General features: G+C 46.6%; 1 protein-coding gene across 3 annotated transcripts in view; it reads left to right on the forward strand.

Moving 5' to 3' along the window:
* SUGCT (succinyl-CoA:glutarate-CoA transferase) overlaps positions 1-13,666 on the forward strand; it is a 796,055-nt gene that overhangs the window by 712,780 nt on the left and 69,609 nt on the right. The window lies entirely within an intron of this gene.

Raw genomic sequence — 13,666 nt, forward strand, 5'->3', positions numbered from 1 at the left:
ACCACCGTAAATCAGACATTCCTCTGCAAAGTCCATATAGGTTGTCTCAGGCCCATGGAAGGTGGACTTAGTTTGCTGGGATAGTAAAGCCCTTTGGGTTGGGTTAGTGAATCATTGCACGGAATGAATTTGTGAGCGTGCGTCCCTCCCAGGGCTGCCACTCTTGACAAATGCTGCTCAGCACCAGGGTCGCCACTGGGAACAGACACTGTCTGTGCTGCTTCTGGAGGGGCCTGTGTTTCCTGGAGCCATTGCGGGAGAGCCATTCCAGGATTCCACGTTGTCAGCCTTCTAACTTCCCCTGGGTCAGCCATTCCTTTTTTGACAGTACCCTCCCCCAGAATCCATAAAAAACATTCTCTTCTTCAATATATACAGGGATCCCCACCCCCTTTTTAAATTAGAGCCTGGATGAAGTTCAAAAACGTTTAAAGTTGAGGGCTACTTGTGACTTCTTTTTTAAGGGATAACTTCCTTTTGTGTATTGATCATTTTAACCAGCTTGAAGCCTCCTTTGGCCAAAGGATGGTCTCAGTTGAACAAAGTTTCTCTTGAGTTACAGCTTGTCATCAAAACTTGAAATGATCTTCAGATAAAATGTAATAAACAGTTTAGCAAGGGCTTCCAGAAAATATCTTCCATGTCGTACCACATGTGTGTCTGGATCTGTGTGTGCTGACTGGAAATCACATGCGATTTCAAGGTTCGTCACTGGATGTTTTCTCCCCAGACATTACCAAGTGGGTTCTAACACTTTGATGAGCATTTTTAGACAAAGCCTGTGTGAAAGTAATTTTGACATGTTTTGTGGATTTTCAGTAATGTACAGCAGGCATGAGTGTGTACTCCATGAGTCAGGGGGTGGTGGCGGAGGGTGTGAGTAGAATTTTTCTCAATATGTAACTTTGTTCGTTTTACAAAAATTTCAAACATAACTCTCCTCTGAAAATGGCAAACTTTCAAAACTAAGGTCACAGAAATTTCTCTAGGGAATTGACTTCAATGTGAGAAAATTTTAGAATTTTTTTGGAACCTTAACCTTTCTATACCAAGTGCTCACAAGTAATATAGAGGCTAGACTTTGAGATTTTCAGATCTAGAAATAAAAGCCTGGCTGAGTTATTAGATACTCGAGGATTTACTTCTTATGATACTGACTCTTGTTTGGCTTAACATTTCCACAGTATTCTCATCACGTTAAATTGTTTCTGCACATGTGTGTGCCGTGTATTCTGAAAATGCACGGTGACAGACCAGGCACGATGAAAACACCAGATATCTAAACAAAGCTCTGCTGTCCGTTGTTCTCCCAGATAAATGGCTGATCCACCCTCCTCTTACTCACTTAGTTTTATCTCTCTTCTGTGTGTCCCGATACTTCCTTCACCTTCCCAGTGATGGAGAGTATCCTATTTCTCTTTCTTTTCTGGTAGGGCCTACATTATCTTCTTTTATCTTTTCTTCTTTGTTTCGATGGGACAGAATGAGGGTTAAAGTTGCATTTTAATTTCTAACAGTACTTTCTTTGTCTCTGACTTTTCCTTTTTCATTGAAACCTATTCTTGTTTTCTGGATGCCATCTTGTTTCAAATCTCGGAGACTGTTCATCAAAAGTTTTTCCTGTTTTAGAAACAAATTGTCCTCTGTTTCTTAATTATTTCTGTTTTCTCTTGTGTCATTTTTCCTCCGTGTTTATCTCTGTCATGCTGCACGTTTTCTCTCGTTGGACAGTGAGATCCTTAGTAGTCTGCTCACATTTATGAATGGAGCAATGGTGACCTGGTTGGTCTTCCTCTGGGCAGGGATGACTGTCTAACTGTTAGGCTCTACTTTAGGGTGAATATGTGGCGAGCTGACCATGACCTGAAAATGCCAGATTTTGGAGTGCTTTGCTCTTGGGCATCAGTGCCTACACTAGCAGGTTTTGTTTTGGTTTGGAAGCCTGTTTTTCACCTGGAAGACAAACACTTTATTGGGCGTTATTCATTCTGTTTGTAGGTGTGTGGATGGGTGGATGTTATAAACTGTTGCTTTTGTAGACTCTCTCACACCCATTGTTGTCACACTCTTTTTTTTTTTTAAAGTCACGCTCATTTTAAGGATACTCTTCCCTGTCAACCCCCAACACACACACACACACACACACACACACACACACGAATGATGCTTTCTCAACTTTACTTTCTAAATAACCACTCTTCCAAACACTACATCATCCAGAAATTTTGGAATTTTTTGTCTACAGGGGACTCCCATCATGTCTTGTCTGTCATTGTTTGTTAATGCCCTTTAACTTATTTGATATGATCTAAAACTTATTTGTAAGGAATATTTTAAAATATACATAAAATTAGAGATAATGGTATAATTAACCTCTATGTGTTCATTACCCAGCTTCAACAATTATCAGTATTTTGTGAACATTTTATCTATTCCCTTACTATTGCTTCTTGGAATATTCAAAAGAAAACCCAGACACCATACCATTTGACCCATAAATACCCCAGTATACATCTCTACCTGAGAAATACATGCATATATGAGCATTCTCACACCTAACAAAATTAACAATAACTCCTTAATACTACATAGTACACAAACATTATCCAAATTGCTTCAGTTATCCCCAAATAATTTTATAGATTGAGTTGTTTTAATTGAGGTCCAATCATGGTCCACAACATGTCTTCAATGACTACATTTATTAAGTTTCTTTTATTCTGTAACAGTTCTTCTTTGTGTGTGTGAGTGTGTGTGTGTGTGTGTGTGTGTGTGTGTGGTATTAAATTTATCAGCTTCACATGGTAACAGATGACCCCCAAATCTCAATGTCTATAACAAAAAAAGGTTACAGCTTTTCTTTCTGGCTCACATTGTACATTGTCTTCAGAGTTTGGCAGTGACTCAGCCTCTCTCCATGGGTCTTCTTATTCTGGGACCCAGGCTGTTTGTGTAAGGATGTTCTTGTGGCAGAAGTGAAAGGGCAACATAGCTGATCATGCAGTGACGGGCAAAGCTTTGATTAGACATGACATAGTCTCTTTTCCTCACTTGCCATTGGCCAAGGCAAGTCATGGGGCCCCATCAAGATTGATGGGGCAGGAAGGCATACAGTTCCACCAGGAGAGTGGCCAGCCAAAAGGCAGTAGGCATGAATGTATGATCCTCTTACAAATGTATAATCCTTCCTCTTACAGGAAGGGAGAATGAATAATTGGGAAATAGTAAAGTCCACTGCACATGCATTTGATCAAGTAGAGAAACTAAGCCAGACTGTCCTACAGTCTGAATTTGGCTGATTGCTTCCTCATGGTATTGCTTGATTTATTTTTTATGTCCTGGAAACTGATATTTAGGATTAATTAGATTAGGGTTCAATATTTTTTAGGCAAGAGTACTTCGTAGATACTTTTCATACGTACTTCCTGTCACGCCACCTTCTGAAGTCACAATATAGTTGATTAACCCCCTTTTACTAAGGCTAAATTTGACCCATGGGCTCAGTTGAATTAATCCTTCCATTGAAAAGTTCCCCATCAACCTCCCATCTTATGTTTTCAGCATCTATTTATGATTATTGCCTAGAGCCATTGTTTCATTGGTGACCGTAAAATAATGATTTTTTCCCTAATTAAATCCATCTTTATTTATTAGATAAGAATAATACAAAGTTATGATCAAACTGCCATATTGAATTATAGCTACTGTATTTATTTTATATTTTTAGGTGTAAGAAAAATTTCATTTGAAAAAATTTTACTAAAAACAGTTTAGAAATCATTGAGCCAGAGGATCTCTTGGGTACCTTCCAGCACTAATGGTTTATGATTCTGTGACCTGTGCTGAACCAGTGTTTCATGACAGGACAAAGAAGTCCAGCTGATAGAGGTTCTGTTGTGATGGCACAAAGGCAGCCAGTTAGATTCTCCCTCTGTTCTGGAGGAGACTGGATTATGATGAAGCCATGGACGGTCCCCCTGGCCATCAGCCTCTTGTTGACTCAAGGGAGAATGACCTTCAAGCCTTCAGTTCTTAGAAGCCATGTAGAATGATTTTTATGCCAAGTTGTACAAGTATGTAAGATATAAAACTAGGATTAAAAAGCATAACAAACATAACCTCTACCCTTTTCTTCCTCCCATCGTCCACTATGGGACCTTTAGTTTCCTCTAAAGTACCCTGAAACTATTCCCATGTTATATGGGATAACATGCTCTCCCATGTTCTCAGAAACGTGGAGGTATCCGTCATTCACTCATGACCCATCACCCAAAGCCTTGGCTGCTTTGAAACCATCACCTGCCACTCCTGAAGAACACAGCTCTGCTATAGCCTCTGAACTTCCTGGTGTGCTGCTCTGATCTCCTTCTAAGTAGGAAGAATTCCTTTCCTCCATATTTATGTTCTATTTTATTACACAAATAGAAAAGCTACTCTGTTGGGCACTCAATGATTTACAGGGACTTGAGTGAAACAGCCCTCACCTCTCCTCTTCTTCCTCTCTTGTGACTCAGGCACCTGTTTATGGGGTTTAGGAGACTGGATCATCTGAATGACAGTCGACTTTATTGCCTACCAAATGCTCCTTCTCTCGCTTTAGCTTGGACATGCCAGTGGCCCCGTGTCCCGATATGAAAGAGGATATTGTCAGGCCCTTTCTTAACACAAGAGTTGCAATGACTCTAGTCATGCCAAGGAAAGCAACGGGCTGGGAGATAACCTCGGATGTCTTTTCCAGACATCCTTTTCCATGTGGAAGTTGACACTGGCTTCTCCCAAATAGGGTGGTCCTGGAGAGAGTCAAGATGGAACCTTGTTGTTAAAAGGACTGTGTTTATTCTGAGGTCCTCGCTCCCACTTTAGGGAAAGCCGACCGCAGAAAGAGCAGCAGGAAAAACTGAACTGGGAAGCCTTGGGAAGTGGCATAACCTAAGGCAACATTAAGGGCTATTGTAGTAAAAAGGTAGATGCAAAAGCCAGCAGAGAAAGAGAGTCACTTGGTTTGCTAAGTAAACCAACACTGGTTCTCATTATTGTCTAAATCCCTGAGAAAGGTTCCTTTTCTCACACCTTTGCTTGCTTCCAAGTTTCCTTTTTTAGACAAAGTCTTGGAAGCTATGAAACATCCTTGTAGAGATGAAAGCAACTGGCTAGACCTGCCACCAACAGGAAGTTCTCCTGTTACCCTCCAGCTATCAGGGGATGATCCATCAGGCTGAAACTGGGGGTGGGGTGGGGTGGTGAATTCATTAATTTATGAAGATTACGAAATATCAAACACTAAACTTTAAGTTCTTGAAGACTGGCCAGTAGAAACAATTTTACATAAAGTTCTATTTACTCCTAGTCCAAAGTAGTCAAAATGACCCAGTTGTTCTGTGGAGCATAATCAACTGGTGGGATTTCTTTAGGGTCAGGTTATAAATGGACCATCTTAGCCGCCTTAGCCACTTCCTCCAGTGAAAATTGATCCTCTTTCCCCCTGTGGAAGGCAGTACCCAATGATCACTGTAGAATTTATATTATTTGTAGCACACGTCAAGGGTGTGTGTGTGTGTGTTTGGGTGAGCTCTCAAGATCCCCAGTGTCATAAACAGAAGACAAACATAGATGTGCTCACTATTAGAGCAAACAATAAGGCTCTTAGAGGGCTGGTCACACCAAGGGCATGTAAAGTCTGCTTCCCATTGAATTCGGGTTAAAGTTGACTTAAAGATAATAAAGATGCCACAGGGGAACATTGGCCTCTTTGAAGTTGTATCCATTTAGTTGCATAAACGGAACAATAAAGTCGCCGATTTCTTGGTCTGATTTTAAAGAGGAGAAAAGGGAGTGATCAGAATTGGTGTTTTAGCAGGTAAAACCAGTTTCATCTTATTTCATTTATTCTAGAACCACTCATTTGTCCTTGGCTATTTGTTTGAAAGATTCCCTATGGTTTGGGGCCGCAAAAAATTGGACCCGTATCTCCCTGGCCCTTTTCCACCCTCCTAGATGATGTGGATCGTTTGGTTTGCTTCTTCTCAGCAGAGCTTTTTTACTGCCTAGCCCTGAGCTCAGACAACAGAGTGCCCAGTGAGAATTATCTTCACAATTTGCCCTCTGAGTCTCCTCCTCGTGGCTCAGCTGTCTTGCCTCACTGAAAGCAAGAGATTACACCACGGCAATCAGAACTTGGCGTCCCTGACTTGAGTTTGTGTGGTCAGTTCACTAGGCCTCGCCATGCTTGCTTGTTAACAACACAGGCTTGTTAATTAGGTATCCATCCAGCTCATGAGATGCAAGAGGTGAAGACCTTTCCCATGTGTATTTGGAATCAAAGCAGCATGCCTCTGGTGGTTTGGGACCAGCTGCTATTTATTCCTCAACTCCGTGTGTGACTTGAGGACCTTAAGGATGTGGGATCAGCAATTCCACTGAGAGTCAGTTTCTTTGATCCATAGGTAACATTACATGGAAGTTAATCACATAGACCCTGGAGTCCAACTGCCTTAAGATCACATCTTTGTTCTGACATATGTTCTGTGTGACCTTAGAAACGTTTCTGAACCTCTCTGTGTCAGTTTTACCTATAAAATAAGGATAATATAATATGTCTGTTTACCTCATAGGATTGTCATGAGTGTTGAGTGAGATAATGGTGTAAAATGCTTAGGACAGAGTAAGATCTCATTAAAAGCTAGCTGCAATAATTGTTGTAGTCTAAGATTGACCTTCTAGAAGTTAAGGATGGGACTTCCCAGGATGCCTGTTTTAATGTTTCAAAATGCAAACACCTTGAATGGATTTCATAACACCAAGTATGGTTTAACTTCCCATATTTTTTACTATAAGGCAGTTGATGTAGTTCTTCCTCAGCCCTGAAGGGACAGAAAAACCTTGTCTGCTTACTCCAGGGACGGTCCCACTGACCTGGCACCCGACTGGGGAAGCAAGACACACAACCACAGACGTGGTCTCCAGTTCGTTCAGTTTCCAGGAGCTTCAATAACAGAAGAGTTCTGTGTTCCAGTGAGAGGAATACTATGATTATGGCTCATAAAATCAGACTGGGCTTTCCTTTCAGATCCTCTCTCTTGTAACCCTAGTGAAAAAAAAAATCTGACTGTCAAGGAATCCCTACCCTAGGCAAGTTTTATGTTTTGCTTTCCTAACATTTGGTTCTTTAACTGGGATCAGACTCATTCCAAGATGTTTATGCCTGATAAACCCACTGGAAAATTTTCCAGGGCAGCAACCGGAGCTGCTACCTGGCCGATCCTCTCTTTAATTGCTGCCATAGGCAGAGAAAAGACTCAGGAACCTTCCACAGACTGTTTATCTCCCTGGAAGGGTCTGTGTCAACGTTAACTCTTTGCAGTTGATGATTGAAAATGAAATTCTAGGCTTCCTGACTGTTCCGTCTGCTTTTCCCTCGCCTAGAACCTTCCAGTGAGGGAACAAATGCTTTGGGATTCCTGGAGAGACGGGCCTTCCCTCGGACTGTGCAGCCCCAGCTCAGTGGACGGCTGAGGCGGATGCCCTTTAGCTTGGTTCCCTCCTCAACTTTTAAGATTTAGCTCGTGTTTCCTGCTATGCTAGATGGTGGGGAGCTTTTGTGAAGGGAATTATTCTTTCCTGAAATTTTCAAACAGCGTTCACAGTGACCTGCTGAGGATGCAAGAATGGCCGCGGCAATTTAGACTAGTAGAAACATGGTGGGCACCTTTTGCTTGGTAGAAATGGGCAAGGGAGAGATGGCCCCAAGGCACAGGAAGACAGTTGGTTATTCTAAAGAGTGCCATGGAGTCGCCGAACATATGAGTGAGCAGAAAGAGAGCAGTGACTGAGCATGGGAGAGACATGGAGTAGGACTGGCCTTTGCTTGATGGTTGTTTGCTTGTTCATCTGAACCTTTCTTTTCTGCCCTGAAGGGAATCTTCCATCTGGTACAGTTGCTGAGAGCACAGCCCTGGTGTTAGACACACCTGGGTGAGAATCCCAGCTCTGCACTCGCATGATATCGACCGTGGTCAGGTTGCCTGAATTCTCTAAACCTTGGTTTCCTCATTATTAAAGACACATTAAATGAAAAGTAAACACGAAGCACCTCGAATGGTACCTGCCAAATAATTCAGTGGCACTAAAGGGTAGCCAGTGGTAGTGATGGTAGTGGAGGGGGTGTGGAGGGGTGATGACGGTGTTGAAGTGGTGGTGATGGTCATAGCATCAGAGGAAGAAGAGGCAATAATATAAGTAAGCTCTAGATTTTTCACCACCTGATTCAGTGGTCCTTCACGGGTGCCGTAGCAGAGGTACTGGCTTGGAGAAGAACCAGAGCTTATGGCCTCACCCCTCTACTGCCTTCTCCAAAGTACGCTTTTCCACCACTTCTGCCTGCTTCTCATGCAACCAGACCTACAAATGGAAAAAAATAAGATGGGTCAATATTCCCGACACCTGCCTCACCTGAGCTCCTCAGAGACCTGGCAGTGAAGATTTCCTAAGAGCCCTGGCTAGAGCCTGGCCTTTGAGTCTTCCTCTCTGGGGACCCCCGGTCCCCTTCCTGGATCCCCAGCCAGACAGACCAGGTAGTTTTCCATGGCATCAGACTGAGGTCAGATTCAACCTCAGTCCTCCAAGGGAAAGGTACCATTTCCTTTCTTCAGTCCTCTGGAGCCAACCTTCCTCCTGTGATGATTGGCCTTCTCCCAGTGTGACTCATCAGCCTGGAGCCCGGCCTGGTGCTGACCCCTGACGTCTTCCTGAGACAGGGTGAGACCTGCTGGGAGGGAAGGCAATCATTATATCCTTCCCGCACTGAGGCCATGTAAACACTTCCCTTCTCTAATGAATGGGCTCCAAAGGGCAGGATGACTTGTCTTGGTGTGGCCTGCCTCGGCCAAGGGTGTGGATGAGAATTTAAACTAATGTTGGCGTTGGGAACATTTAGATATCAATTTCCCGACTTTTTCTCATTACAACAAAATGTTAATGCTGTTGTGGAAGGACCTTCACCTTTTTTTTTTTTTTTCCCCTTTTAAAAGACTTCACGGAAGCACAATAAGAAACCACCCTATTAACAGTGCACTGTCCAAAAAGTGTCAGTGAATCATATGGTGTGGAGGCCTAGGATATGTGAAGATGAAGTCTCAAGGGACGTGGGAGAGAAAGCCATGCTTGTAAATGAGGCAAAATAATGCAACAGCTAAGACAGTGCATGATAGAGTCATGCAGAGGTGGGCTCGGATTGTCACCTCGAGGTGGGAAGGAGGACCAGGGGAGACTGGGCATAGCTAGTGGTGGGGAGAGTGGCTTGGGATGAAGTTGAAGAGCAAAGCAAAGGCTGGATGCTATAGAGCATCCCAAGTCCTGGAGAGTAATGTGAACTGAATTCTGTGTGTAATGAGGAAGTTATCAGGGGGGACTGAAGTGGCTGAGTGACATGATCTGACTTTTGAGAAAGAAAGACCACACTTGTTTGGAAGATGGGCTGAGTGGTAGCAGGACCAGAAGCTGGAACTCAGCTGGGAAGCTACTGCGGTGGTCGGAATAAGAGGTGATGATCATCTAGATTGCTGAGAGGGTAGCGGCGGGGGTCATGTGGACAAGTCTAGATTCAAATTTATTTTAGGTATAGAACCACAGAGTTCAATAATGGATTAGAAGAGTAGTGAAGACAGAGAGGGTGGAATCGAGACAATCTGTTAAGTTTCTAGATGCAGCCATCAGGCCGTGAGTGTTATTATTGACTGAAATGGAATATATGGCTTGAGGATCTGCTCTGGCAGGAGAATAATGAGTTCTGTTTTTGAGACATTTCAGTGGTGTCTCAAGGAGGCATTTGTTTATCCAGGACCTTTTGGTGTCTCAGGAGCCGTGTGGGCTGGAGACACAGAAGTGGGAGGGCTGAGCTTCCCAGGGGAGAGGAAAGGGACAGAGCTCTGGGACTAACTCCCAGTACCTCCGAAATTTCATGTTTGAGAGGAGGAGACAAAGGACAGGGAAAACAAGCATTCAGAGAGTTTGGATGAAAAGCAAGGGGGTGTGACACCCGGAAGTGGGAGGGGCCAGTGCCTTCCCACGTGGCCGGCCTCTCGCAGGACCAGGTGCCCTAAGTGCTCACTGGGAAGGCATGGCTCTAAGCGTTTGGCGCTAAGCATCTTATTTGATCCCTGGAGTGGCAGAGCTGGGGTTGAAATGGGGGCTTCCTTGCTCTTAAATCCATGTCTCTTGGCCCACAGCAGCCCTTCTCTCCTCCTCTGCCCACAGTGTGGATTGAGAGGCTCTGGGAAGATATAGAAATGGCTCTCCATGAAGCTCGAACCACAGAGTAGAGAGACACCCAACGTGAGGGTGGCAGCAGTGTTTTCGGACGGTCCAGATAAGCTTGATTTGCGTAGGACGCAACGATGAATGACATTCTCAGCCTTGTGCTTTAAAGCAGGGACACAGGTTTCTTGAAAACCCTGTCACAAAATATTGAAGGCCAGGTGCCCTTTGGGGATGGCAGCTGGGAATATCTCAGCGGGGACCCGATGGATGGATGGATGGAAGGATGGATGGATGGGGTGACCTGTGCGTTCCCAGACCTCAGAGGGGAGAAGGTACAGCACAGATGGACCTGCTCACTGCCTCTGCTGGAGTTGGGGAGGCCCAGGAGGGGCGAGGTGCCCGGAGGAAGCCTGAGCAGAGCCCTGTGACCCAGCCTGCGTATACTGAATGCTTCCAGCTGGGGCAGGGCAGCGGCCACTTCTGCTCCCGGACCCTGAGCCCTGGCTGCTGCTGTCCTCCCCAGGCTGTCAGAGTGAGTTAGGCTGAGACAAACAGCCTGTGGCCTGATGCCCCATGATTGTTTTATTTGACTGATTTTATTCTGGCATAAAGAAAATGCAGGGAAGGAAATGCAGTCGCGCTAGAGGTTGACTGTGACGCTGTGACGGAGGGAGCTGGGAGATCCCGGCGTTAAGCCGCGACCTGAGGCAGGTCCACAGGCCGCGTTGGCAGCGCGGAGCCCAGTGGGCAGGGATGCGGGCCCTGCCTGACCTATAGGTGGGTTGACCGGCCACCGTGGCCCCGGGGGGACATCTGGAAAGCAGGGGCCATCGATCTGCGGCTTCTGGCTGGGCCAGGTGGTCTGGAAGCACACGGCCTGCAGGGCTCCCTGGGAGCACAGCTAGTTTCAGACTTGAGGGCTGTGTGTTCTGTGGGGCCGGCCTTCCTGAGAGGAGCGGGCTGGGAAACGGGGCCCTGGGATGCTCACGCCTTGTCTCTGAGCACCGCAGTCCTGACACGAGGGGTCCTGGGGACCCTTGCGCTGTCTGACCACGAGCCCTCACTGTCTTCAGAAGCAGAAACGGAGCGATGGCCAGGCCTCACACCCCACTCCTCACACTTCCTGGGGGCCTGGGAGGGGACTCCTGGCCTCACAGACTCAGATCCCTCGCTGTGGAATCCCACGTGTACACATAATACATCCCACCATCACCAACATCTCCTCCAACCAGTAAGTAAGTGAACGGACCTCCTTTGACTCTGTTACTGCTTGCTGGACACAGTCCTATTTCATGGGGCCTTTTCCCAGCAAAACTTCAGGAAAGATCTGTCCCCTCGTTCTTACTTTCCATTCATTCCTGGGCCCAAGCGCCTCTCTTCTGAAATCGCCAGTGGGCAGGGTTGGGAAGGAAGGGGGGCTGTGAAGCATCTTCCCCATGCTTCCCTCCGCTTGGTGCACAGGCCTGGGGTCCTGAATAGGCCGCCCCTCCCCCATCCTCCTCTATCACTTTGGTCCACACAGCAACTTGGAGGGGAGCTGTCTTTAAAAAATGGAAATTGCTTCCAACGCTCCCATAGTTTCCTTTCACAATCGGACAAAATCCTAACCGTCTGCCCTGGCTCTGACCCTGCCCACCTCCCTGGCCTCATCTCCTGTTTCTGGGCCCCCAGAATGCTGCCTCCTCAGATCCTGTCCTAGCTGCTCACCTGTCAGGTCTCTGCTCACAGGTTACCTGCCCAAAGAGTCCTAGTCTCACACCCTATACTAAATGGCCCCTCTCTTCTCCCCTACCTTGCTTCCTGTGAAACACCTGCCGGCCATATGATCTGTGTGGTCGTGTTTCTGCCCCTTTTCTCCTGTGGAAGGCAAGCTCCACGCGGGCAGGCATCTTTCCAGTTCTCATTCAGCATGGACAGCATACCAGGCACATAATAGTTGCTCAGTAAATACGTATCAATCACTGGGTCAATAAAGGGTCCGTGAGGTTGCCATACTGGGGGATGAAGGGGAGGCGGGGGAGCAGCTGGAGAGGTGAGTAAGGCTCAGTGTGTGCAGGCCCTTGGGTCTGTGTGAATATGATTGGTCTTGACCTTCTAGGAGGTGGCTGAGCCACAGAGGAGCTTCACCCGGTTTGGGGACGGGATCTAAGCTGTGTTGTAGAATGATCACTCCAGTGGCTGGGGAGAGTGGGTTGTATCTCCTAGAAGCAGAGAGCCCATGGGGGGCTGTTGCAGCAGGTCACCAAGAGCCTTCGGTGAGGGACAAGGCCTGGAGGATTTCAAGGGCAGGAAGCAGAGAAGGGGATGCAGTAGGGGGTGTGGAGGGCCAGAGAGCAAACTTGGTGATGCCTCAAGGGGCCCTGAGATGGTTCATTTCTTAGGAGAGGAGAGTTCCCATAGATAAGGGACAAACTTTTTAGGTAAATGAAGATTTTCTGCAAACAAAATTAGAACTTCCGTAACGGGTCAGATCAAAGTGGAGTGGCTCTCACTGGGGGCCGGGGAAGGGGTCCAGAGCCAGGCCTGCCCCCTCCGCTAGGTCCCCCCTACTGCTCTCCCCAGCTGTGGCCTCCCAGCCACTCTGACAGCACCCCGGGCTCTGAGGGGCAGGGTGGGAGAGCTGGACAGTGTGTAGCTCCGCCCTTCTCTCTGCAGACAGACTGGCACCCCTGGCGCCCTCCCAGCCTGATGGACAGGACAGAGGTGCTCTGTGAGGCCCTCCCTGCCCGTCCTGGCCCTCCATCCGCCTCCAAGCCCCCCTTGGCACCCCGGCTGCTATAAATACGCCGTGTGAAGGTAATGACGTGATGGAACAGAAGTGGCTCCAAAGCCTGCTGGCTCCGGGCTCTTGTGTCAGCGGCACACCTCGGAGACGCACATGAAAAGACAAGCGACTCAGGACGTGACTAACGCGCTGGCCGAAAAGGAGAGAAAGAATGAAGGTGAAAATACAACCACAAACAAAACTCATAAAACTGCATTGTGGGCGTTCCCCAGAGAATGAAAAGGCTCCCAAAAGGTAACCCCAGTCTTTTGAGCACACAATACGGTTTTTATAAACTTCCAAGACTCCCTGCTACATTTTTTTTAGACATTTCACCCCCGTAATGCACTTTTTTCTTAAGGAAATTAAACACAAAACACCTACTGTATGTTTAATTTAAAGAGGGGAAAAAAACAAACAAACCAGAAACCCTCTCCATGTTGAAATGTCATTAAAAAGGGTGACGCAGAGTGGCGAGGCCAGGAAATTGAGTCTTTAACCTGGTACCTCCCTCCCCGAGCCCGGCCGTGCGCACCGTTACATATCGCTCTGCTCCGAAGCAGAAACTGAGCTTGATTCAGAAGACAAAGGGCAGCCCAGTCAAGGAGGAGCTTCCGCATCAGCTGCCCCCCGCCCCGGGCTGGGGGT

Source organism: Balaenoptera acutorostrata, chromosome 7 (assembly GCF_949987535.1).
Source record: "Balaenoptera acutorostrata chromosome 7, mBalAcu1.1, whole genome shotgun sequence".
Lineage (NCBI taxonomy): Eukaryota > Metazoa > Chordata > Mammalia > Artiodactyla > Balaenopteridae > Balaenoptera > Balaenoptera acutorostrata.